The sequence below is a fragment of the Solanum lycopersicum genome, chromosome 5 (genome assembly GCF_036512215.1).
Source record: "Solanum lycopersicum chromosome 5, SLM_r2.1".
NCBI lineage: Eukaryota > Viridiplantae > Streptophyta > Magnoliopsida > Solanales > Solanaceae > Solanum > Solanum lycopersicum.
The window spans coordinates 8,252,301-8,280,193 of record NC_090804.1 but is presented as its reverse complement, the minus strand read 5'-3'; the positions used below and the strand labels follow the sequence as shown (position 1 = coordinate 8,280,193).

The following is a 27,893-nucleotide window of genomic DNA, read 5'->3' as shown; positions in this document are numbered from 1 at the left end:
AAATAACATTGATATTTGAAAACTTAAATATTAATTTGGGTGTTGTAAGCTTCAAAATCTTATCGTGATTATTAATGTCAATAGATTGCTTGAGTTGGAAGTTCAGCAAAAGGGGAAAACCCAAGTCTCGGAGTGAATTCTCGATTGATTGAGACAAGTGGATTTCTAAACTCTTGTTAAGTGTATGAAATGCGTGTATTTTCTTGTGGTATATGTTTGGGAGTAACGGGATTGGTGATGGATTGACTTGTCCACATTGATTAATTTAATGATGAAAAAAAAAGGGATAAAAAAAAAGGCAATGTGATTAAATATTTAAGTGTGATGTGTTCAGAAAGGGATGAAGGATTGTTGAATCATTGTTGAAGTGATTTCATGTTTGTGTGGTTTTGAATTGTGCAATGTTATGAAAATGGTCATCTCCTCATTATTTGTGTGAACATGCCATCTGCATTATTATGAAGCATTGGTTGTGACAAGTGTTATGTGCATTGAGAAAGAATGAGTACTTAAGAGGATGTACAATTTCGAGGGACGTATCGCGCGCCGCGATGGATACTATATTTCGAGGGACGTATCGCACGCCGCGATGGATACTATATTTTGAGGGACGTATCGCGCGCCGCGATGGTTACTATTATCGAGGGTCGTGTCGTGCGCCGCGACAGATGCATGGACAGATATGTCCCCCATGGGTCCCAGATTGAGAGACAGCTGGTGTGTATCACTAGGTCAGACATGCATCATTATACTTGACATTGCATTACACATACTTATCATTGGTGAACTTGATATTGTGTTTTGCTGATCTTGTGATTGAATTTCTGCGAAATTTGTGATTGATGAATACTGAGCTTGTTATTGAGGATATATAATTTGTTGAATTGTTGTTGTTGAGGGTATGTAATTTGTTGAAGTGTTTTTATCGAGGATATGTAATTTGTTGAAGTGTTGTTATTGAGGATATGTAATTTGGTAAAGTGTGGTTGTGGAGGATGTATTTGTAATTTGTCTAAGTGTTGTTTTAGAGTTACGTGCTATGTAAATATGAACTGTTAGGTTAGACTGAATTTTTATGCAGTTTGTAATTGTGGAGGTTCGGTTGGGGTGGTAGGAGTACCCGTATTTCATCCTCTTAGCTTGTGTTTAGACGTTTACTTGCTGAGTACCGTGTGGTTTGGTACTCACCCCTTGCTTCTACAATTTTTTGTAGGTTATGAGCCTGGATTTTTGTTGTACTTGTCATTCTCTTCTTTTCCGAGGCTTCTTGGAGATTTGTCAGGTAGCTGTTACCATCGCAGCAGACTTTCTTCTCCGTAATTATGTTCTTGTTCTATTCTAGAAACAAATTCATTTGAGACTTGAGTTTTCTTTTGAATCAATTGTAATACTTTAGAGGCTTGTACACGTGACAACCAGGTTTTGGGTTATAATATAAGTCGATAGTAAATTTTCCGCATTATATTATAATAAGTTGAGTTTTAGGCTGACTTGTCTTGGTGGGATAATACAAGTGCCATCACGTCCATTTTTGGGTCGTGACAACTATACACATTTAACATTCAATTATTTGAAAGGTATGATTTCGACCCTTGACGTTAACTATTTAATATAATGATTATTTTAAAATATTCAAAGTGAAATATATTGAAGGGTATTGATTCTAAATGCTTAAAAGATTGTGTGTATGAAAAAATTGAATTTGATAAAAAATAATGTTACATATTTTAAGGATAGAAAGTTGTTAGGATGCCATTGATTAAGGAGTCTGTCCATCCACTAAAACTCTTTCAAATGTAATCGTATTTAACCTTGATTAATAACTTTTGATTAAGAGAAAAAAACGAGTTGCTAATGGATATAAAACAAAGCAAACAAAGAAGAAAATAAGATGTCACGACCCAAATCCGGGCCTCGACTGGCACCCACACTTACCCTCCTATGTGAGCGAACCAACCAATCTAACCTTAACATTTCAATATAATATCAACAGAAAGTAATGCGGAAGACTTAAGCTCATAAGTAAAATCAATAATCAACTTCTATAACTCAAAAACTTATCATTATTAAGTTGAGTATATTATCATCTTTCAAGATTCATTATCTTTCCTCCTCTTGTGTCGGTACGTGACACTCCGATCCCCTACTACTATGTGTCGGTACGTGACACTCCGATCCCCTAATTCTATGTGTCGGAACGTGACACTCCGATCCCCTACATGTGTCGGAACGTGACACTCCGATCCCCTACATGTGTCGGTACGTGACACTCCGATCCCCTACATGTGTCGGAACGTGACACTCCAATCCCCTACATGTGTCGGTACGTGACACTCCGATCCCCTACATGTGTCGGAACGTGACACTCCGATCCCCTACATGTGTCAGTACGTGACACTCCGATCCACTAATACCATGTGTCGGTACGTGACACTCCGATCCACTAAATCTATGTGTCAAAACGTGACACTCCGATCCACTAAATCTATGTGTCGGAACGTGACACTCCGATCCACTAAATCTATGTGTCGGAACGTGACACTCCGATCCACTAATATCATTCTGTAAATCATCAAGCCTTCTCTATACCAAGACATCCTCAATCCCATTACTTTAATTCATCAAGCCTTCTTCTATACCAAGGCATCATCATTAATAATGTATATTAAAGTTTCTTTTCAAGATTTGGGATTCAATATTTTCATCATGCTTATCTTATCACAATCACATAATCATATTCATGCAAACATACCATTAAGCATATAGTAGGGTTTACAATACTACCAATACATATCATTCACTATTAAGAGTTTACTTATGAAAGCATGAAAACCATAACCTACCTCCACCGAAGAATTGAATCAAGCAAGAATTTTCCCAAAGCTTGGTGTTTTCCTCTTCTTCTCGATCGTTTCTCTCTCTCCCTTCTTGTTCTTTCTATTTCTTATTCAAACCCTCTTTCTTTTACCCTAATTAGTATATAATTAAGAATAAAAGATGGCAATAATACCCCACTAATTAACTTAGGGTTACCTCTTTTAACCCCCAAGAATTTGAGTTATTAATATAACCCCACGAAATCTATAATTAAGGAAAGAATAGTCCAAAAACGTCCCTTAAAACTTCACCAGAAATCCGACTCTGCCTGGGATTTGCGCAACCTGTGACGGGCCGTCGTGCCTGCGACGGTCCGTCCTGCAGGTCGTCGCAAAGTTCAGAGAATGGATTTTCACTGAAGTCTCCGTGACGGTCCGTCACGCCTGTGACGGTCCGTCCTGCCATTCCGTCACGAAGTTCAGAGAGTCGATTTTCAGTACCCAATTTAAGATTTTCTAAGTGTTTTGAAACGAGACCCTGCGACGGTCCATCGTGGGGTCCGTCGCTTCTGCCAGTTTTTCCAGAATTGAAGTCTGTTGCTCAAAACGACTAAACAGGTCGTTACAATAGATACCAATTTACCCATCGTTCGTTCCCGAACGATCAAAAGAAGGAAAACAAGGGCAAAAAGGAGTACCTGAATCTGTAAACAGTTGTGGGTATTTTTCTCGCATATCCACCTCCTTCTCCCAAGTGGCTTCTTCAACCGGTCGATTCTTCCATTGCACCTTGATGGATGGAATCTCTCTTGACCTCAACTTGCGAACTTCTCTATCCAAAATAGCAACAGGCTCCTCCTCATAAGACAAGTTCTCATCAAGCAAAACGGAATCCCAATGGATAATGTAGTTTCCATCCCCATGGTATCTTTTCAACATCGACACATGGAATACCGGATGTACTCCGGACAGCCCTGGAGGCAAGGCTAACTCATAAGCCACCTCTCCTACTCGCTTAAGTACTTCAAATGGTCCAATGTACCTTGGACTTAGTTTACCCCTTTTACCAAACCGCATCACCCCTTTCATTGGTGAAACTTTCAACAAGACTTGTTCACCCTCCATGAACTCTAAGTCTCTAACCTTTCGATCTGCATATTCTTTTTGTCTACTTTGCGCCGCTAGAAGCTTTTCTTGAATAGACTTCACTTTCTCTATCGAATCCCTCAAAAGGTCAGTACCCCAAGGCCTAACCTCAAATGCATCAAACCAACCAATGGGAGACCTACATTTCCTACCATACAATGCTTCAAATGGAGCCATATCAGTGCTTGAGTGATAGCTATTATTGTATCCGCTAAGGGTAGGAAGCTATCCCAATGACCACCAAACTCTATCACACACGCACGAAGCATATCCTCCAACACTTGAATCGTCCTTTCAGACTGACCATCGGTCTGAGGATGGAACGCAGTACTAAGGTCCAACCTAGTACCCAATTCCGCATGCAATGTTTTCCAGAACTTAGAAGTAAACTGCGTACCTCTATCTGATATGATGGATAGTGGAACCCCATGCAATCGCACCACTTCCGAGATGTAAAGTTTGGCTAACTTCTCTGCATTGTAAGTCACCTTGACCGGAATGAAGTGAGCAGACTTAGTTAACCTATCAACAATTACCCAAATAGAATCAAACTTTCCCAATGTCTTGGGAAGACCAACCACAAAGTCCATTGCAATTCTTTCCCACTTCCATTCCGGAATGGGCATTCTCTGAAGGGTTCCTCCGGGCCTCTGGTGTTCATACTTTACTTGTTGACATTTTGGACATCTGGCAATAAAATCAACAATATCACGCTTCATTCTACTCCACCAAAAGTGTTGCTTTAGATCAGGGTACATCTTGGTTGCGCCCGGATGTATCGAATACTTTGAACTATGAGCCTCTGTCAGAATAGTGTTGATCAGATCATCAACTCGGGGTACACATACCCTTCCCTTGATCCTCAAAACACCTTCCTCATCAATTTGTGCCTCCTTAGCCTCTCCTCGCAATACCTTATCTTGAATTCTGCGCAGTTTCTCATCATCAGACTGTTTTCCCTTAATCTTGTCAAGAAAGGAAGATCTTGCCTCCACAGAAGCCAACAATCCTCCCTTCTCATTTACTTCTAATCTCATCAAGTCATTAGCTAGAGTCTGAACCTCTCTAGCCAATGGCCGTCTAGAAGCTTGCAAGTGAGCTAGACTTCCCATGCTTCCCGCCTTTCTACTTAAAGCATCCGCTACAACATTCGCCTTTCCCGGATGATACAAGATAGTGATATCGTAGTCCTTTAGTAACTCCATCCATCTCCTCTGTCTTAAGTTCAAATCTTTCTGAGTAAAGACATACTGTAGGCTACGATGATCCGTATAGATCTCACACTTAACCCCATACAAATAGTGTCTCCATTGCTTTAATGCAAACACCACCGCAGCCAATTCCAAGTCGTGGGTCGGATAGTTACGTTCATGCACCTTTAGTTGCCTTGAAGCATAAGCAATCACACTCTTCTCTTGCATTAGTACTGCACCCAAACCAGAATAGGATGCATCACAATAAACAATGAAGTTCTTACCCTCTACTGGCAAGGTAAGGATAGGTGCGGTAGTCAACAAAGTCTTGAGCTTCTAAAAGCTTTCCTCACACTCATCCGACCATACAAATGGAACATTCTGCTTAGTCAAGTTCGTCAATTGGGAAGCAATAGAAGAGAATCCCTTGACAAATCGGCGGTAGTAGCTAGCTAACCCAACAAAGCTCCTTATTTCTGACACATTAGTAGGTCTTACCCAATTCTTCACTGTCTCAATCTTAGAAGGATCCACCATCACTCCATCCTTAGAAACCACGTGCCCCAAGAAGGACACTGCATCTAGCCAAAACTCACACTTAGATAACTTGGCATAAAGCTTTTTCTCCCTCAACATTTCCAATACCATTCTCAAATGCTCTTCATGTTCCTTCTTGCTCTTTGAGTATACCAATATATCATCAATAAATACGATCACGAAGAGGTCCAAATATGGTTTAAAAATCCCGTTCATCAAGCTCATGAACGCAGCAGGGGCATTCGTAAGACCAAAGGACATCACTACAAATTCGTAATGCCCATACCTCGTTCGAAAAGCAGTCTTTGGCACATCCGTTGCCCGTATTTTCAATTGGTGATAACCGGATCTCAAGTCAATCTTAGAGAAGACACAAGCACCTTGTAACTGATCGAACAAGTCATCAATGCGGGGAAGAGGATACTTGTTCTTTATGGTTACCTTGTTTAGTTGTCTGTAGTCTATACACATTCGAAAACACCCATCCTTCTTCTTTACAAACAAAACCGGAGCACCCCAAGGGGATGCACTTGGTCTAATGAAGCCTTTGTTCAATAACTCTTGAAGTTGTGCCTTTAACTCTCTTAACTCCGCGGGAGCCATTCTATAAGGGGGTATAGAAATGGGGCGAGTACCGGGTTCAAGATCAATACAGAAGTCAATATCCCTATCCGGTGGCATACCAGGAAGGTCTGCAGGGAACACATCCAGAAACTCACGAACTACTGAAACCGACTCAATCAAAGGTACTTGGGTAGTGTCATCCTTGAGATGCTCCAAGAAAGCTAAACACCCTTTACTAATCATTTTCTTAGCACGAAGAAAGGAGACGATGCGGACCGGATTGGAAGTGTAGTCACCCTCCCACACTAACGGGTCTGTCCCAGGCTTGGCTAACGTCACCGTTTTAGCATTACAATCCAAGATCGCAAATTGCGGAGAAAGCCAAGTCATACCCAGAATTACATCAAAATCATCCATTTCTAAGATAACCAAATCTACATAAGTGTTGCTCCCCACAAAGTTCACCAAACAAGACCTATATACCTTTTCAACTACCACAGACTCACCCACCGGAGTAGAAACACGAATAGGCATATCAAGTAATTCACAATGTAAATTTAGACCATTAGCAAATGAGGAAGATACATAAGAAAATGTGGATCCAGGATCAAACAATACAGAAGCCATGCAATCACAAACCAGAAGATTACCTGTGATGAAAGCATCAGATGCCTCCGCTTCAGACCGCCCAGGGAAAGCGTAACAATGGGCCCTATCGTTTGTCTGTCCATTGCCCCTACCATGTTGTGATGTAGTGGCCCCAGTTTGCCCATTACCTCTGCCGTTTTGGTGACCACATTACCTCGACCACCACGTCCTCCAGAATAACGGCCTCTACCATGACCACCTCTACCTCTAGCTATTGGGGGTCTATAACTTTGTCTGGGACAATTTTTCCTAATATGTCCAATCCCCCCACATCCATAACATTCTCTGGAGTCAATCATAGGCCCCTCGGAGAAGTGTTGACCGGTCTGAGGTGGTCCCCCAACTACAGTCTGTAGTGAAGACTGAATTGGTCGTACTGAGTAACTTCCCGAACCCTGTCCTCTAGTGTAAGAACCATTAAACTCACCTCCCTTTCGAAGCCTTTTTGATGTCGATGTTGTGGTGAAGTCGTCTGGCTTCACTCCTTCCACTTCTATCACAAAGTCTACCACTTCTTGGAAGGATTTTGCCGTTGCCGCTACCTGTAAGGCCGAAATCCGCAATTCTGACCTCAACCCCTTCACAAACCGGCGAATCCGCTCTTGAGGACTGAAACAGAGTTGAGTGGCATATCTGGATAGTGCACGGAACTTAGCCTCATAAGCATTAACCGACATCCTACCTTGCTCTAGGCTCAGGAACTCATCCCTTTTCCTATCCCTCAAAGTCCGGGGGATATACTTCTCCATAAACAAGCTAGAGAACGAGGCCCAAGTCATAGGTGGTGCCTCTATTCGTTGACACTCAATATGTGACCGCCACCACATTTTGGCGTTCCCTTGTAACTGATAAGTCACAAACTCCACACCAAACCGTTCTACTATACCCATCTTGTGTAGTAGCTCGTGACAGTCAACCAGAAAATCATAAGCATCCTCCGATTCAGCACCCTTGAAGACCGGAGGTTTCAATTTCAAGAACTTACTGAAAAGTTCATGCTGATCACTTGTCATTACAGGCCCTGTAGTCAGACGAGGAAATGTGTCTATTTCCAATGGAACATCCATGCGGGGAGCCATAGTAGCCGCATGTTGTACCTCCGGAGCCTGAGGTGCTGGTGCAGAAAACACTGGGGGTGTCTGGCCCTGATCAGATAACCCGCTAAGATAAGCCAGAACCTGATTGATCATCTCTGGGGTAGGTTGGGGTGGCAATCCCTCATTCTGCACTTGTTCAGTTTCCCCATCCTCCCCTTCTCTTATTACTTCCTCAGTCGGTGGAGGAGTCACTGCCCTAGTATCAGATGGGCTAGGTGCTCGTCCTCTTCCCCTAGAGGACGTCCTCCCACGACCTCTACCACGGCCCTTTGCCACTGTTCTTCCTCGAGCCACAGCCCCAGTGGCTGGCTCAGTTGTTTCTTGTCTGGCCGGTGTTGGTGTTGACGTAGTCGTTGCTCTAGTTCTAACCATCTGCGAAAGAGAGTGAAGATGGTCAGATACCAATTCGTATCGCCTAGATACCAATTGGACTCAAGTAGTAGCACGAAAGAAAGAATGAAAGAGTGAAATTTTTCCTAAAGTCTTATAGCCTCTCAAAGAAAAGTAAAGGCGTCCCCCTACCGTTCCTTAAGACTCTACTAGACCTGTTCTTGTGTGATGAGACCAACGAACCTAATGCTTTGATACCAAGTTTGTCACGACCCAAATCCGGGCCGCGACTGGCACCCACACTTACCCTCCTATGTGAGCGAACCAACCAATCTAACCTTAACATTTCAATATAATATCAACAGAAAGTAATGCGGAAGACTTAAGCTCATAAGTAAAATCAATAATCAACTTCTATAACTCAAAAACTTATCATTATCCCCAGAATCTGGAAGTCATCATCACAAGAACATCTACTTTAAACTACTAATTCTAAGAGTTTCTAAAAGCTAAAAATACATAAGAAGCTAGTCCATGCCGGAGGTTCAAGGCATCAAGACATGAAGGAGAAGATCCAGTCCAAGCTAGAAGCGTTAGCTCACCCTGAAGATCCGGTGTGACGAAGACTGGCTTGAGTTATTGTTGAGTCGAAGATGACGGCACGTTAGCTGCACTCCACAAATAACAAGAAGAAAAACATAAAAGTAGGGGTCAGTACAAACCACGGGTACTGAGTAGATATCATCGGCCAACTCAAAATAGGGAACAGTATATATCAAATATTATCGTAAATCAACTATAAAACTCAACATGTAGCAACAACAAGTACTATAATCATCAATAAGTACCATCAAGTTCATCCATGAGGGCTCAAGCCTCAACACCATACTCATTTGGGAATTAAGTTTATTAAGTTGAGTATATTATCATCTTTCAAGATTCATTATCTTTCCTCCTCTTGTGTCGGTACGTGACACTCCGATCCCCTACTACTATGTGTCGGTACGTGACACTTCGATCCCTTAATTCTATGTGTCGGAACGTGACACTCCGATCCCCTACATGTGTCGGAACGTGACACTCCGATCCCCTACATGTGTCGGTACGTGACACTCCGATCCCCTACATGTGTCGGAACGTGACACTCCGATCCCCTACATGTGTCGGTACGTGACACTCCGATCCCCTACATGTGTCGGAACGTGACACTCCGATCCCCTACATGTGTCGGTACGTGACACTCCGATCCACTAATACTATGTGTCGGTACGTGACACTCCGATCCACTAAATCTATGTGTCGGAACGTGACACTCCGATCCACTAAATCTATGTGTCGGAACGTGACACTCCGATCCACTAAATCTATGTGTCGGAACGTGACACTCCGATCCACTAATATCATTCTGTAAATCATCAAGCCTTCTCTATACCAAGACATCCTCAATCCCATTACTTTAATTCATCAAGCCTTCTTCTATACCAAGGCATCATCATTAATAATGTATATTAAAGTTTCTTTTCAAGATTTGGGATTCAATATTTTCATCATGCTTATCTTATCACAATCACATAATCATATTCATGCAAACATACCATTAAGCATATAGTAGGGTTTACAATACTACCAATACATATCATTCACTATTAAGAGTTTACTTATGAAAGCATGAAAACCATAACCTACCTCCACCGAAGAATTGAATCAAGCAAGAATTTTCCCAAAGCTTGGTGTTTTCCTCTTCTTCTCGATCATTTCTCTCTCTCCCTTCTTGTTCTTTCTATTTCTTATTCAAACCCTCTTTCTTTTACCCTAATTAGTATATAATTAAGAATAAAAGATGGCAATAATACCCCACTAATTAACTTAGGGTTACCTCTTTTAACCCCCAAGAATTTGAGTTATTAATATAACCCCACGAAATCTATAATTAAGGAAAGAATAGTCCAAAAACGTCCCTTAAAACTTCACCAGAAATCCGACTCTGCCTGGGATTTACGCAACCTGTGACGGGCCGTCGTGCCTGCGACGGTCCGTCCTGCAGGTCGTCGCAAAGTTCAGAGAATGGATTTTCACTGAAGTCTCCGTGACGGTCCGTCACGCCTGTGACGGTCCGTCCTGCCATTCCGTCACGAAGTTCAGAGAGTCGATTTTCAGTACCCAATTTCAGATTTTCTAAGTGTTTTGAAACGAGACCGTGCGACGGTCCGTCGTGCCCTTGACGGTCCGTCGTGGGGTCCGTCGCTTCTGCCAGTTTTTCCAGAATTGAAGTCTGTTGCTCAAAACGACTAAACAGGTCGTTACATAAGATTAGTTTATATATTTAAAATAATAATCTAATTTTATATTTTTTAAATTAAATAAAATATAATATCAATTCTTTATACATAATTTTTCAAGCATTTATAATTTAAATTTGTTGCATTTTGATTGAGTCATTTTGGTGCTTGGATCCAAACTCATTAATGGATCTAATTTCTTCATTCAGTTTAGATTTAGCAACAAATCTTACAATGTCTTAAAATGCTTGAGTGACTCGTCAACAAATTTGACACACAATATTATACCTCTAGTAATCCATGTTCCTTCATTCATTTTTTTCTAAAAAAAATAATTTAAACTTGAAGACTAGAGAAAGATTTTTGAGACAAAAAAAAAGAAGCATAAATCATATGCAAAGGAAAAAAAAGAGTCGAAACACGTTTTAGGTGATTACCTTGAATTGTGATGTCACAATTACGAGGGAAAAAGTAAATTTTGAAATTCAAAGTTAATATGTATGAGTGATTTTAGGAGAGAATTAGATAATGAAGAGAGGAGATATAAAATTAGATTTATATAAATGAATATACAAATAAGGAAAGAGCTCTTTTTCTTTTTATATACAATTCATTCACGGATCCCATAATCAATAGCAAATTATATTAGACTATAAGCACGCCCTATAGTTAATTGAAACTAAGTATTTGTTTAGAAGGACATCTTGATAATTGGATTTGGTGTAATTACATTATTTTGTCCTGTTTGGAAGGACATGTAATTACTTGGTCATCAGTTAATTGGTGTAATTGGCAGGGTGTAATTACACGTTACAATGAATTGTTGGTAATTATCACATGATTACTTTTTAATTTCTTTTTTTTTTGTTTTAATTTTTTTTACTTCTATTATTTTAAGTTCTTTTCTTATTTTTATTATTCTAGGAATTTGTAAAAGTTTATTTTTATTTTATATTATTATATTTTCATTTTCTTCTTGTTCTCAATCTTACTTTATGTGATTCTATGTAATTTTTTTTGTATTTATCTATTTATTTATGTCATGCTTATATACTCATTAGCATAATTTTATTAGTATTTACTTTTTTAATTAAATTAGAATTTATTGTTAAGTAAGGTTATAGACTTACGTTTCTTTATTAAGAAAAAATAAAAATAAATCATATTTATTGCTATGTTGAAATTCGTTATAAGAGTATGATGTTAAATTTTTTGTTTTGAATTTATAATTTATGATATATTTTCAGTTCATTTGCTTTAGTAATATTTACATGAAACATTATTTTTTAATTAGACTTGATAAATTATATTTTTGTCAAACATTTAATAATTTATGATATTTTATTTATATATTATTATTTTTATTAAGTATGCATTTTACGATGTTCGTAAAAATTTCATACTTTTAGTTCTTACGATCAATTTCATAATATTAGTTACAGAAAATATATTTATTAATTAATAAATCTTTAAATATATTTTAAATATTTAATTTAATATCATTTATAAAGTTTCTTATTTGTCTAGTATAAATTTTAAATAATTAATTTATATTTTAAAAATTTATTATTATTTATGATTGGAAGTGTGCGTCCAAGAAGAACATGCGTAATTATGTTGTGGCATCCAAATAGGACGTGTGTAATTACAGTGTAATTACATTGTAACAATCAAACTTGTCAGTGTAATTACTAGACTGGTAATTATTAGTTTAGTAGTGACGCTAATTTCAACTATCAAGTGGAAACGGATCCTAAAACTAGTATTATTTACCTCCGTCTAATTTATTAAGAAACTTATCTGCCCATAATTTTACTTTTATTTGTAGCATTTACTAACTTATTTTGGTGATTAAACTTAATTCCTACAACCTACATATCTCTTTCTTCTTTCTATTTTTGGCAAATACATTTAAATATTGATCAACTCTTTTTTGTATGAAAAGACTCACCTAACATTTGTATATATATAAAAGCAATCTGACTCATATTAAACAAAACAATAATTTCTTGGTTGTTTATATATTTCTTGATTTGTGAAATTATGGTTAAGTTTTTGATAATTGCTTTTGTTCTTGTTTTGTTGCCCTTTATAACTCCTATGGAGGTTGAAGCTGGTGCTAATGGTGAAAAACCATTTGTTGTGAGTCGTCTATTGGGTGGAAGAGTCTCAGATGATATTGTTCATCGTACTACTCTATTCCTTTTTATTTTTTACAAAATCTTTCAAATTCGTTTTACAAAATTTGGCTTAAATACGTCATCAATTTTGAGAAAAGGTTTATCTATGTTATCCGTTAAAAGTTTGACTCATTTATGTCATTTTCATTTGAAAAAAAAAAAGTTCATTCATGTCATTATTTTTTAACTAAAAATCTTGTCGATTTTGCAAAATCATTTCATACACGTGATTAATTATGATTTGGTTGGATCATTATTTAAATCATTTTTAAAGGGAAAATGCTCAATATGTCAGCGTTGAGATAAGACTTATCAATGTCATTCGTTAAAAGTCTGGCTCATCTATATATGTCATTTCAATAACAAATAATGGCATGGATGAGCATTTGTCAAATGAAAATGATATAGATGAGTCATACTTTAACCGAATAACATAGATGAACTTTTCTCAAACGAAAATGACATAAATAAGTCAAACTTTTAATGAATAATATAAAATAACTTTTCCTCAAAATTCGATTACATATTTGAGTCTTTTCTTTATATTTAAAAACTCTTTTAATTTTAAACTTTTCATTTTGTTCTTTAAGAACATATTTGAATCATAAACATATCACCCATGTCTTTAAGAACACAAGTTAAGAATAATGAAAAAGTACCAATAAAAAAATAATAATCTTAACCTATATGCTAGTCAAACACTACTATCTAAAATGAAATGAAGAGATCTCCTAAACTTTTTTTTGACTCTGATACATCACAAGATCTTTCACCATTTAACTTTCAAATAGTATGTGCCTATGACATATTCTTGTGTTAGATGTGTTCACACCATACACAGAATTCATTTTTTTTCTCGGTGACAGGATTAAATTCGAATTCGCATCAGAAAGTTTCATATTAAGGATAAAACGCTCCGTAACAAAGGCGACTCTGTACCAAGGAACTCGAACTCAAAAAGTACTTATCACTCAACCACAACCCTTGTTGGTAAATTCATTCTAAATATTACTTCTTTATGTAAGTTGATTGTGTTTTTTCTATGTTTACTTTTGAAATTAACCATTTAATTAAGAATAAATTTGTATTGGCTTCTTTTAAGAGTAATTTTTTTTATATATATTTATGAATGAATTTATATTTGCAGCATGCACAAACAATTGCTCAGTAGCTTGCTGTAACTGCAACATAGAGGTAAATCCCCCAGTCTGCGTTGCTAATGAATCTAAAACAGCGCAAACAGAGAATATTAAGATCACTTTAAAACAATCATTTTAATGGTATATTTGTAAAAATATAATATTAGTTCTATATACATAATTTTTCAAGCACTTAGAATTAAAATTTGTTACATCTTAATTGAGTCATTTTGATGCTCGGATCCAAACTCTTCAATGGACCGGTAATTCATTTTCAATTTACATTCAACAATAAATTTTGCAATATCTTAAAATGCTTTAGTTAGACTCAACGAAAATGATGGTGAATCATCGATAAATTTGACACGCAATATTATACCTCTAGTAATCCAAGTTTCTTCATATTTTTTTTCTGAAAAATTTAAAAACTAAAAGTTTGGAGAAAGATTTTTGAGAAAAAAAAAAACATAAATCATATACAAAGGGAAAAAAAAGAGTTGAAACACGTTTTAGGCGATTACCTTGATTTTAGGAGAGAATTAGAGAATGGAGAGATGAGATATAAAATTAAATTTGTGTAGATGAGTATAGAAATAAGGGAAGAACTTTTTTTCTTTTCGTGTACAAATCGTCCATGGGTTCAAATAATCAATAGCAAATTGTATTAAACTATAGCCACATATAATAATTTATTGAAATTATAACCATATAGAATGATAAATTGGTAATATTTAGCAATTCGTCTAATTATTTAACAAACTTATTTGTCCATAATTTTGCTGTGATTTGCATCATTTAATTAGTAACTTATTTTGGTTGAATAAACTTAATTCCTACAACCTACATATTTCTTTCTGTTTTGGCAAATATATATATAAATATTGTATGACAAACTCGCCTAACATTTGTATAAATATAATGGCTCGTGCTTCATTGACAAATGCAAAATATGGTATACGTATACTCTAATATTATATGAAACATTGGATATTCACATATTGTACTTGTGTTTTTGTGCCACTAAATATTCAACTAATATATTGTAAGATGTTAGTTGTATGTTTTAGTGTTGGGAAATATTCCAGCAATGACTTGCAGAAACAAAAATCAATCAGACTATTATTATAAGTGAAGGTAGATTAAAGTAAGTTGAGTAATTAGTGAAATTGTAAATTTAGGTATGTATATAGAGAACACTCTCTTCATGTTATTGTAAGAATGTACATCAATGCAGGGTTGATGTACATAAGTGATCATTTTTCTCATCATAGTTGTGTAAGGTTAACAATTACAACTTATACAATGGGAAAAACAACCATTATACTTCTGAATAAATGGAAATGTTAGGAAAACATCAAAGAAATTTGGAGGAGGATGAATGATGGAAACAAACATACAAGATTTCTATATGAATAACACCACACACATGAATAATGACGTGTCAATGTTGGGAAAGACAAGGCATTAACAAAGAATGCCTGACAGGATAACAGTGGAAGAATATCCAAGTCTATACTTTTCCTTCTCGATTTGAACCAAGAGAAGACAAACAACCACAAGCAATATGATAGTAAGGCAGCAAGTAATTCAACCAAACAAATATAACAAGGCAATAATAAACCATCACAGAAGACACCAAGATTTACGTGGAAAATCCTTCGATGTGAAGAGTAAAAAATCACGAGACCAAAAGCTCCACTATAATCACCAAGACTTACAATATTGTTCTCCAAAATTGGCCACAAAACAAGGGCCAAACAACGAGCAACAACAAAATAAGATTGCACCAAATCTAGAGAATTAAAGGAGCAAAATCACCAATTTCGCAGCTACTGTCCACGACAGCAAAACTGAAGTTGCAGGCAACCAAATCCAACTCTGTCAGTTCCTAATCAAATATTGAGATGAAGATAATATGCTTTCCAAAAATCAGCTCAATCGGACAAGAAACGAAGCGGGAATCGCAATTTGAAGTTGGCTGTTAGGGCTGAATTTTGACTGCGAAAACTGCTCTCTTTCTCTCTTTTTGGCTGCTGAAAAAACTCTCTGTGTATATGAAAATAAGACCTAAATAGGCTTATATTTGCCTCATAAGAATGGGTCTATGGGCAAAAATGGGTTGGTCCAAATTGGGCTTTTATTTATCCACATAGGAAGGGAAAAAGGCCCATAACCCAACAATTCTCCCCCTCACGACTATGTGGAGGAGACCGCCATCCCGGCGACCATGCAACAATCTTCAAACTTCCCTCTTGGCAAAGCTTTAGTCATCATATCGGAACCATTGTCATTTGTATGAATCTTTTCAAGCTCAAGCAACTTAGAATCCAACACATCTCGAATCCAATGGTATCTCACATCAATGTGTTTAGACCAACCATGGAACGTAGAATTCTTGCCAAGATGTATACCACTTTGAATGTTACAATAAAGCACATACCTCTCTTGAGCACAACCAAGTTCCTCCAAGAATCTCTTCATCCAAAGCAATTCTTTACAAGCTGCAACGACAGCAATAAGCTCAACTTCTGTAGTAGATAGAGCAACACATTTTTGCAACCTAGATTGCCAAGACACAACTCCCCCTGAAAAAGTAACCAAGTATCCTGAAGTAGACTTGCGAGTATCAACATCACCAGCCATGTCTGAATCAGTATAACCACAAAGAATAGGCTTCCCTGTACCAAAACACAAACTCAGACTAGAAGTGCCACAGAGATATCTCATAACCCACTTCACAGCATTCCAATGTTCTCTTCCCGGATTAGAAAGAAAACGGCTAACAACTCCAACAGCGTGAGCAATATTCGGTCTTGTACAAACCATCGCATACATCAAACTACCAACAGCTGAAGCATAAGGAACTTTCTTCATATCGTCCTTCTCATCATCACTAGAAGGACACTATTTCGTGCTCAATTTGAAGTGCATAGCTAAAGGTGTACTGACAACCTTAGCTTTGTCCATGCTGAATCTTTGAAGTACTTTCTGAATGTACTTCTCTTGTGATAATACCAATTTCTTGGACTTTCTATCACGGACAATCTGCATGCCAAGAATCTGCCTTGCTGGTCCTAAGTCTTTCATAGCAAAAGACTTACTCAACTCTTGTTTCAACTTCTGAATCCTGCAAGTATTATGACCAACAACAAGCATGTCATCAACATAAAGCAACACAATAATAAAGTCATCATCAGAGAACTTTTGCACAAAAACACAATGGTCTGAAGAAGTCTTCTTGAAGCCCTGCTGACTCATAAAAGAACCAAACTTCCTGTACCACTGCCTGGGAGCTTGTTTCAAACCATACAAGCTCTTCTTCAATTTGTAAACATAATTCTCTTTACCCTTGACTTCAAAACCTTCCGGTTGCTCCATATAAATTTCTTCATCTAAGTCACCATGGAGGAAAGCAGTTTTAACATCCATTTGCTCAACCTCTAAATCTAGACTTGCAGCCAAGCCTAGAACCACACGAATGGATGACATCTTCACAACTGGAGAGAATATCTCATCAAAATCAACTCCCCTTTTCTGATTAAATCCCTTGACAACTAATCTAGCTTTGTACCGTGGAATTGGATTACCATCTTCATGTTTCACCCGAAAAACCCACCTGTTTTTCAAAGATTTTATGTCTTTAGGTAACTTAACCAAATCAAAGGTATGATTATCATGCAAGGATTTAATCTCATCTTCCATAGCATCAAACCACCTTTCTTTTTCTTCACTTTCCATGGCCTCATCAAGACTCTCAGGTTCTCCCCCGTCAGTCAAGAGTACATACTCATTGGGAGAATAACGAGATGAAGGAATTCTCTCTCTATTAAATCGTCTGAGAGAAATCTCTGGAGCATCTATAATTGGTTGTTGGACAAACACATCATCTTGCACTGGAGCATCAACAACATCATGCCGGTCATTCTGAACATGATCACCGTTTTCGTTATCAACTTGATTTTCATCATTATGAAGATTTTCTTCCGGTGCAATAGTCAAAGGAACTGGATCAACATCAACTAAGCTCTCACTACTCTGAAAATCAGCCTTGTTAGCTTTGTCAAAATCTTCAATTGTTTGGTCTTCAAAGAACACAACATCACGGCTTCTAACAAGTTTCTTCTCAACAGGATCATAGAAACGATAGCTAAATTCATCTTGACCATAACCAATGAAGATACACTGCCTAGTTTTAACATCTAACTTTGACCTTTCATCCTTAGGAACATGTACAAAGGCTTTACACCCTAAGACTCTAAGATGATCATAAGAAACATTCTTACCAGTCCAAACTCTGTCAGGGACATCACCATCTAAAGCAACAACAGGAGATAAATTGATAACATAAGCAGCAGTATTAAGTGCTTCTGCCCAAAAGGAATCTGACAGCTTAGCATCTGAAAGCATACATCTAACCCTCTCAACTAGAGTTCTGTTCATCCTCTCTGCTAAACCATTTAATTGAGGAGTCTTTGGAGGAGTTTTCCGATGCCTAATACCCTGCTCTCTGCAATATCTATCAAAAGGACCAATATATTCACCACCATTATCTGAGTGGATGCATTTCAATGTCTTCCCTGTTTGTCTTTAAACCAAGGCCTGGAAACTCTTGAACACATCAAGTATTTGACCCTTGGACTTCAAAGGAAATACCCAGAGTTTGCGAGAATGATCATCAATAAAAGTCACAAAGTGAAGTGCACCACCATGAGATCTTACCTTAAAAGGACCACACAAATCAGAATGTACCAACTCCAGCAAATCAAGCTTTCTTGAAGGCGGATGACTCTGAAAAGAAACTCTTTTCTGTTTACCGGCTAAGCAATGAACACATTTCTTCAACTTTGCTTGTTTCACTCCAGAAAGAAAATTTTTCTTAGCCAAACTATCAATCCCCTTCTCGCTCATATGACTCAGCCTTCTATGTCATAACTCTGATGAAGTATCATTCTCCACCAAATTTACTGAGTCTCTGGACATGGAGCCCTGAAATACATACAAGTTAGACAACTTGTCACCACGGGCCACAACCATCAAACCTCTAGTAAGCTTCCACTGGCCAACACCAAGTATATTACATAACCCTCATCATCAAGATATCCCACAGAATTCAAATTCAAGCGAACATCTGGAGCATGCTTGACATTATTGAGAACTAGTTTGGAACCATTGTTACTTTCCAAACAAACTGTCCCAATGCCAATAACTTCAACTTCATGATTATTGCCCATTTTCAACGTTCCAAAATTACCTGGAGTATAAGAAGAAAATAATTCCTTCTTTGACGTGACATGAGAAGTAGAACCAAAATCCACAAACCAGCTAGACTCATCACGAACAAGATTAATGACATTTGCATCACAAGAAACAAGAAGATCATCATTAGCAACAACAGCAACACGATTTTCATTATCACCTTCTCTCTTTTGTTGTCTCATATCTCTCTTGTGCTTGTAACAATATTTCATAATATGCTCTTCTTGTGGCAATAGTCACATGTAATATTCTTGTATTTAGACTTTGACTTGCTTTTACTTTTACCTCTATCATTCTGACCTCTGGACTTGTTTCTCCCCCTATCTTCAGTAACCAAAACATCGGAGTGTGAAGCTGAAGAAGATAAGGCTTGAGATCTTCTTCTCATTTCTTCATTCAAGACACCACTCTTAGAATATTCCATGGTTACAACACCAGTGGGAGCAGAATTAGTCAAAGAAACTCGAAGAGTTTCCCAAGAGTCTGGCAGAGTATTAAGAAGCCAAAGTCCCTGTATCTCATCATCAAACTTTACACCCATTCCGGATAGCTGGTCAAGAACACCCTGAAAATCATTAATATGATCAGAAATAGGAGTGCCCTCTTTATACCTGATATTCATTAATTGTTTCAATAGGAACAACTTGTTGTTGCCAGTCTTCGAAGCATAAAGTGTCTCGAGCTTGTCCCACAAACTCTTGGCATGTATCTCATTCACAATATGATTTCTAACATTATTGTCAACCCATTGTCTAATATAGCCACAAACCTACAGATGCTCAAATTCCCATTCTTCATCATTCAAAGACTAAGGCTTATTAGAAGCAAACACAGGTAAATGCATCTTCTTGACAAATAGAAGATCTTTCATCTTGCCTTTCCAAATATGATAGTTACTACCATTTAAACACACCATTTTGCTCATATTTTTCTCCATCATTCAAAATGACAATCAACAATAACCAATGCTCTGATACCACTTTGTTGGGAAAGATAAGGCACTAACAAAGAATGCCTGACAGGATAACAGCGGAAGAATACCCAAGTCTATACTTTTCCTTCTCGATTTGAACCAAGAGAAGACAAACAACCACAAGCAATATGATAGTAAGGCAGCAAGTAATTCAACCAAATAAATATAACAAGGCAATAATAAACCATCACACAAGACACCAAGATTTACGTGGAAAACCCTTCGATGTGAAGAGTAAAAAACCACGGGACCAAAAGCTCCACTATAATCACCAAGAGTTACAATATTGTTCTCCAAGATTGGCCACAAAACAAGTGCCAAACAACGAGCAACAACAAAATAAGATTGCACCAAATCTAGAGAATTAAAGGAGCAAAATCACCAATTTCGCAGCTACTGTTCACGACAGCAAAACTGAAGTTGCAGGCCACCAAATCCAACTCTGTCAGTTTCTAATCAAAGATTGAGATGAAGATAATATGCTTTCCAAAAATCAGCTCAATCGGACAAGAAACGAAGCGGGAATCGCAATTTGAAGTTGGCTGTTAGGGCTGAATTTTGACTGCGAAAACTGCTCTCTTTCTCTCTTTTTGGTTGCTGAAAAACTCTCTGTGTATATGAAAATAAGACCTAAATAGGCTTATATTTGCCTCATAAGAATGGGCCTATGGGCAAAAATGGGTTGGTCCAAATTGGGCTTTTATTTATCCATATAGGAAGGGAAAAAAGCCCATAACCCAACAGTCAATTCAATACAACTTTACAAATTAAATGACACATTAGGTATATTGAGGTACTAAAAAGACAAAAATATCTCCACATTTAAATTTAAAGACATAAAACACACATGTTGAAGAGACGTTTTCTAATATACAACTTTAAGAATTATAAGACACATAAAGTATATTGAATTATTAAAAAGATAAAAATATCCTCAGATTTAAATTTAAATACATGAAACACACATGTTGAAGAGACGTTTTCTAATATACAACTTTAAAAATTACAAGACACATAAAGTATATTGAAATACTAAAAAGATAAAAATATCCCCAAATTTATATTTAAAGACATAAAACACACGTGTTGAAGAGACCTTTTCTAATATAGTAGAAAAGAAAACAAAGCATCTCCAACATTATAAACAATAATTTTTTGGTTGTTTATATTTCTGCAATTGTGAAATTATGGTTAAGAGCCAATTTGGCATTGCTATTGGGAGCCTATAAGTATTTATTTTGAAAAATATATATATTTTTAAATAGAAGCAAAAACGGTTTTTTTGCTATCGAGAATTAGCTAAAAAATTTTGCTTTTTTAAAAAAAGTAAAAATACAAAAACTATGCAGATTAGTTAGTTGCCTTAAATCTCTCAAATTAGTTTAAATGAGAATAAATTTTGATTTAGTTCCTTAAAAAGCTCTAACAAATTGACATCAACATACAAGTTATTTTTTTTTTTTTCAATTTTCACTATTCTTTCAGATTTGCAGCAGATATCAGTTCACTTTTTTTTAGTAATTGAGAAAAGTTTGACGTTGGAAAAAGATTGATTTGCTATGATGGAGAACATTGTGTCGATATTAATTAAATATGGTGGAAGGTGGAATTCATCAGGTTGTTTTTAATTATGATTTGTTGGTTTTGATTATGATTCTTTGGGTTTTAACATGGAGAACATTGTGTCAATTTTTTTTGGTTATTTTAAGATCTGATATAGATTATAGCTTGTTTTTTTGGATGAAACAGTGTTTTGGTATATATACCATATCTGAAAAACAACATATAAATGTATATGTGTTTGAGTTTTAATAAAATTGAGGAGTTGCGTGATACTTGATTTATGAACAAAATATAAAAAAGGAATTTGATGGTACAGTGTATTTAGTCACTAGTCAAAAAATAAATATTTATAATTATGTGTCGTTGAAGTATGAAAGTTGTATTAATCGTGTATGAACCTTATATGAAACTTGTATTAATTATGTATGAAGTTTATATTTTATTGAAATTAGAATATATGTTTCTGTTTGGCATATGATGGTAAATATTGATATAATTTTGTATCAATTTTGTATTAAAACTGTAATTTTTTTTATTTAGTTATTTTTTTTGTTTAGTTAATTATTTTTGTGATGATGAAAGCTATATTTATTTTTTTGTTTAGTAATTTTTTTTGTTATTTGTGGATATGTGTAATATTAATGGAATTATTAGTGAAAAAATAGTATAAAATTGGTTGAAATATGAAATGCTAGTTTGTTTGTCTGTTTCTGATTTGTAGTGTAATGTTTGCATTTTTTTTACATTTATAGTATGAAATGTGTATTATTTTAGTATTAAATATTTTTATTTTATTTTTAATGGCATATTTTTTTGGAACTGTTTTTAATGAGCATTAATTTTTCATGTTAGGTAATACCATCGACGGTTGATATGTATGTTGTTGAAGGACCAAAGAAGTACATAGTAAATTTAAGTACAAGGTGTGTAGTTGCGGGATATTTCACCATTATGAAATACCATGTGATCATGTAATTGCAGTTCTTAGATACAACAAACTGCATGAAACATATTTGTGTTCTGTCTTTTATGGCCTGAAGAATTTCAGAGGTGCATATGTCATCCCTGTTGAACCTATCTCATGCGAGAGTACGTTGGATATACCCAGTTATATTTCAAAACCTAAATTGATGGCACTCGGTCCAAGTAGATCAATTAGAAAATCGCATGTTGAATGTTGGATGGAGTTTGCTGATGAGAAATTCAAAAGGTCAAAGGTTACTTGTAGTAGATGTCGTCAAGTTGGACATAACAGAAAGACATATTCAAATTATCCTGTTAAAAAATGGTTTCATGATTTTTACTTTTTGTTACACAACATGTTTTGTTTTATGGAATGAATTTGGTATAATTAATATTTGAGTAGTTGTGATTTCTTCATATTATCCGACTATCAATAATATTGAAACACATTTTGTGTCCGTTTTCAAATTTTATTCATATACTAATATATAATCAAACAAGAATTGTACATAGTTCATACAAAAAGCATATATATGGAACAACTTATTAAACATATAATTTTACAGTAAAACTGTTGTTAAAACAGTTCATGCATAGATCATACATAGTTCGTACAAAGTTCATACATATAGATAAAAAAATATATGATAGTTGTCATAATAAAACTATAATAAATCAAAAATGTGATATCATGTTCATACTAATAGTAATCAGACTTCATATATATTTCATCTAGATAGTAATCAGACTTCATACATAATCAATAATGGAAGAAAGATAAATACAAAAAAGCCAACAAATTAGAAATGTAATGTCATGCCCATACAATTAGTAATGAGACTTCATACAAAAAAACCAACAAATTAAAAATGTAATGTCATGCCCATACAATTAGTAATCATACTTCATACAAAAAAGCCAACAAATTGCCCATACAATTAGTAATCATACTTCATACAAAAAAGCCAACAAATTAGATATTCTTTTTGTATCACCTAACATGGAATATCAATGCTCATTAAAAACAGATCCAAAAAAATATGCCATTAAAAAATAAAATAAAAATCTTTAATATCAAAATAATATACATTTAATATTATAAATGTCAAAAAAAATAATACAAACATTGCTTTACAAATCAGAAACAGACAAACAAACTAGCATTTCATATTTCATACCATATTAATATGCAATTCAGACAACTAACATCATGTTGATCAATTTTATACGATTTTTTCACCAACAATTTCATTAATATTACACATATCCACAAATAACAAAAAAAATTACCAAACAAAAAAAATACATATCATACAATCTTATAACACTCTTAATACAATGAATTAACAAAGATTACTAAAAACAAATCAAAAAACTATAACAAATATCAACATGACGGATCCCCTCTGCCACCATATTTAATTAATATTGATAAGTTATTGTCCATCAAAATAAATCATAATTTTTTCACATAAAAAAACTCAGTCAAGAAAAAAAGGGAGTAAAAATTATGCAAACAGGAGAGTGAAAAATGTGATAGAGAGAGAAAAAAAAGAGAGAAAAAAAATCATGTTTTAATTTGATTTAAATTAATTTGAGCATTTTAAGGAAACTGAATAATTTAAATCTTTTTTTATTTACTTAATATGTGTTAATTTGTTAATTATTCATTATTAATTAAAATTTATTCAAATCTAAAATTGGTGCTACTTACCAATTAATACATAAACGTGTTTTACCTTTTTATTTTATTTAAAAATAAAATAAAATTTAAGTATAAAAATAAAAATAAAAATTTGAAAATATTAATTAGTATTTAAATAATTACTTATAGTTTATTTTTAATTAAATAGATTTTAATTGATATGCTATAACTTGATAATAATATGCTATAAGTGATTTATTTTTAAAAAGTATGTTTATAACTCGATATATATAGACTTAAATGTGTATGAGGTGTTATTTTTTTTTTGTTTTATATAATAAGTTTTATATTTTATTTTACGTTTATGTATTATTATTTATTTAATTATTTTATAGTATTAGAAAACAAGAAGAAGGTAACAATAATATTTTTGTAAGATTAGAAAAAAAATGACAATAAAAGATTTCAACCCTTCAAAATATGTGTAATACTAATTGAAAAATTGAATATGAGCATTTTAATTTAATAAAAATAAAAATTCAATTTAATTTAATTTTGCGTGATAGATGTTTAAACTAGTTTTTTTCTATAAAATTAAATAATCTTAATATGAAAAGTACATTAATATTTGTACTTTATCATAATTTGACTCTCAAAAGCATTTTTTAAAAAAAGATTAGCTAGACACAATTTGTTTATAAAAAATACTTTTCAAATAAATTCAAAAAGCATTTTCCTAAAAAGCTATTTTAAAAAAGCGTTTTTAAAAATAAGCAATTTTTAGCAGTAATACCAAAAAGGCTCTAAGTTTTTCATGATTGTCTTTGTTCTTGTTTTGTTGGCCTTTATAACTCATATGGAGGTTGAAGCTGGTGCAAATGGTGAAAAATCATTTGTTGGGGTATTTCCAACCCTACATTCTATTTTACTCTCCAAATATAGAGTTCTTTATTTTTTAGACAATCAACTCCAATTCATTCTGTATTTTACTCTCTAAAAAGAATTTTTTGTTCTCTTCTCAATATTATATTATTTATTTCTATTTCCTTTTTTTTCCTTATTCCATAATATAAATCTTTTTTTTATGAATAATCATCCTATATAATTTCATGTAATATAAAATTTTAATTTTTTGAATTTATTTATATAATATTAAATTATATATTATTTTAAATTTCTAAAGAACAACGACGAATAATTGAAAAAAGAAATCAACAAGCACGACCGCAATCACAATCACAACTTTTTTATATCATAAACTAATTCCTTTTTCGAATATCGTTAAATCTAGAAACGATTTAGCGGATTATTAAATTATTGTTGTGATTTTTAAATTATTATGTTATGCATTGTATCTATTGTTATCTTGTATTTAAATTATTATATTATGTATTATATCTTTAAATTAAAATTTTATCTTATTATCTAAATTTTATGCATTCTTCATAGTGGAAATTAATATAACATCATATTGTATCACAAAGTGACAAAAATTAAAAAAATATTCAAAATATTATTAATTTGAGATGAAAGTAGTATATATAAAATAAAATATTTTTTAAAATGTTATATTAAATTTAAAAAGAATTGCATATATTAGAGATTTAATTAATACTCTTATATAAAAAAAAAATAATATGTTAATTACAAAAAAGTAGAAATAATAATATAATATTTCAAAAGTGAAATAGAGAGTATGAATAGTGGTTCTCCAAATTCGGAGAACTACTATTCAACTCTCAATTGGAGAGTAGATGGTAAAATAAAGAGTTATTGGAGAGGACATTCTCTATTTTACTCTCCAAATATAGAGAATGGAAAGTAAAATAGTGTTGGGTTGGAGATGGTCTGAGTCGTCTATCGGGTGGAAGAGTATCAAATGATGTTGTTAATCGTACTACTCTATTCCTTTCTATTATTTACAAAATCTTTCATTCACTTTGCAAAATTTAGCTTAAATACGTCATTAAATTTTGAGAGTAAGCTCTTCTATGTCATTTGTTAAAAGTTCGACTCATTTATAATGATATATTCATTTGAAAAAGGTTCATCCATGTCATTATTTGTTATTTAAAAATAATTTCAGTTTTACAAAATTATTTTTTTGACACGTGGCCAATTATGATTCTGTAACATCCCGCCTTGGAAGAACTAGAATAAGATAGAAATATTTTTGGAAAGAGTAAATTTGGAAATTTTGGTAAGTTATGTTACATATGAGTTTTGGGTTAATTTCAAACGATCATAACTTTCAGTACATAATGAGTTAGGTGACCCATAAGATACCAAAGGAAGGGTTTTGGAATCTCCTCCCGACACCACCAAATTTGCTAATTTTCGAGATTGTACGGGGAAGATATGATTGTCTGAAGTCGGGCTGTCTATTTAAAGAAAGTTACCCGGATTTAAGAGGAGTATTTTGGTCTTTTTTACCTATCAGATTTAATTCATTTTTAATAATTATTTAGGGGTTTAGACTGATTTTGTTCAATTTACACAATCCTAAATTACACTAGGTTTTATAAAAGAATTCAAGAAGAGAAAAGAGGAGAAAGATCAAGACGTTCATCAAATTCTTGCAAAATCGAAGGTTTTCTTGTAGATTTCCTCCAAAGGTTTGATCACGAAGAGGTATGTGAGTTCTCATAGTGTTGGGTTCGTTCATCCATACGCTAATCATGTTATTTTCGGTGAAATTCGTTTCTTAAAGCTGAAGGACTTGAGTTCTTGATAAGTTTTGTTGATGTTTCTTTCATATTCTTGATTGTTGTGGTTTTGATGAATTCTTGAGATAAGTTTTAGTGTTTCAAGGGTAGTTCTGAGTAGATTATCGTATACTAACATTGATTATTTTTGAATATAAGTGATTGGGGAAGAAATCATTCGATTCTAGGCGAATTGGGGTTAGAAAACAAGGAAGAATAAGTCGGACAGAAAACAAAGAACCAGGTTCGCAATCCTTCATAGTGAAACTTTCCTCTCTGTTTAGCGGAGAGAACGCGGACTCTGCTGTTTCAAAACTTATTTTAAGACCAAATATGCATCTCTACAACACAGACTTGCTCCCAGATAGTGTTTCTTTAATCGTTTCTCAATCTCATGATCAACTATCTAAAAACACTCTTAATTATCATGATATCCTTCCTATCACAAATCGTAACCTTGAATTCATAATTCAAATTTAAGGTAGAGTTAAGAGTCAAGTCCTAAGAGTTCTTAAAGTCATTTTAAGAAGTCATTTACAAATCTTTTAAATGTGTTTAAGACTTAAGCATTGAGATTGAGGAAGTTTAGAAATGAGTTTATTTTCTTTAAAATGATATATGAGAACTAAATATTTTTCAAGAGTAAATGTTTTCACATATAAGATGAGAGGAAACACCGATTTTCAAAAAAGTTTTCATGAGCAATTTTGAGTATCATCTCTTTTAAGAGATAGATTTTTGAGTTATAATCTCAAACCACAGAGAAAGTCATGTTTTTAAGCATATGAGCTAGTCTCATTTTGGGAGTAGTATTGAGCACCGATACGAGGACGAGTTCAGATAACTCACAGTCTCCCTA

The 27,893-nt window shown here is 34.4% G+C and overlaps 1 long non-coding RNA gene across 1 annotated transcript; it reads left to right on the top strand.

Annotated features, from left to right (window-relative positions):
• Positions 1-1,216: 1,216 nt before the first annotated feature.
• LOC104647333 (uncharacterized) lies at positions 1,217-14,243 on the top strand. The gene is made up of 3 exons (XR_011221135.1): positions 1,217-1,282; positions 13,657-13,780; positions 13,938-14,243. It is a non-coding gene; the product is annotated as an uncharacterized lncRNA (long non-coding RNA).
• The last annotated feature ends 13,650 nt before the right edge of the window (positions 14,244-27,893 follow it).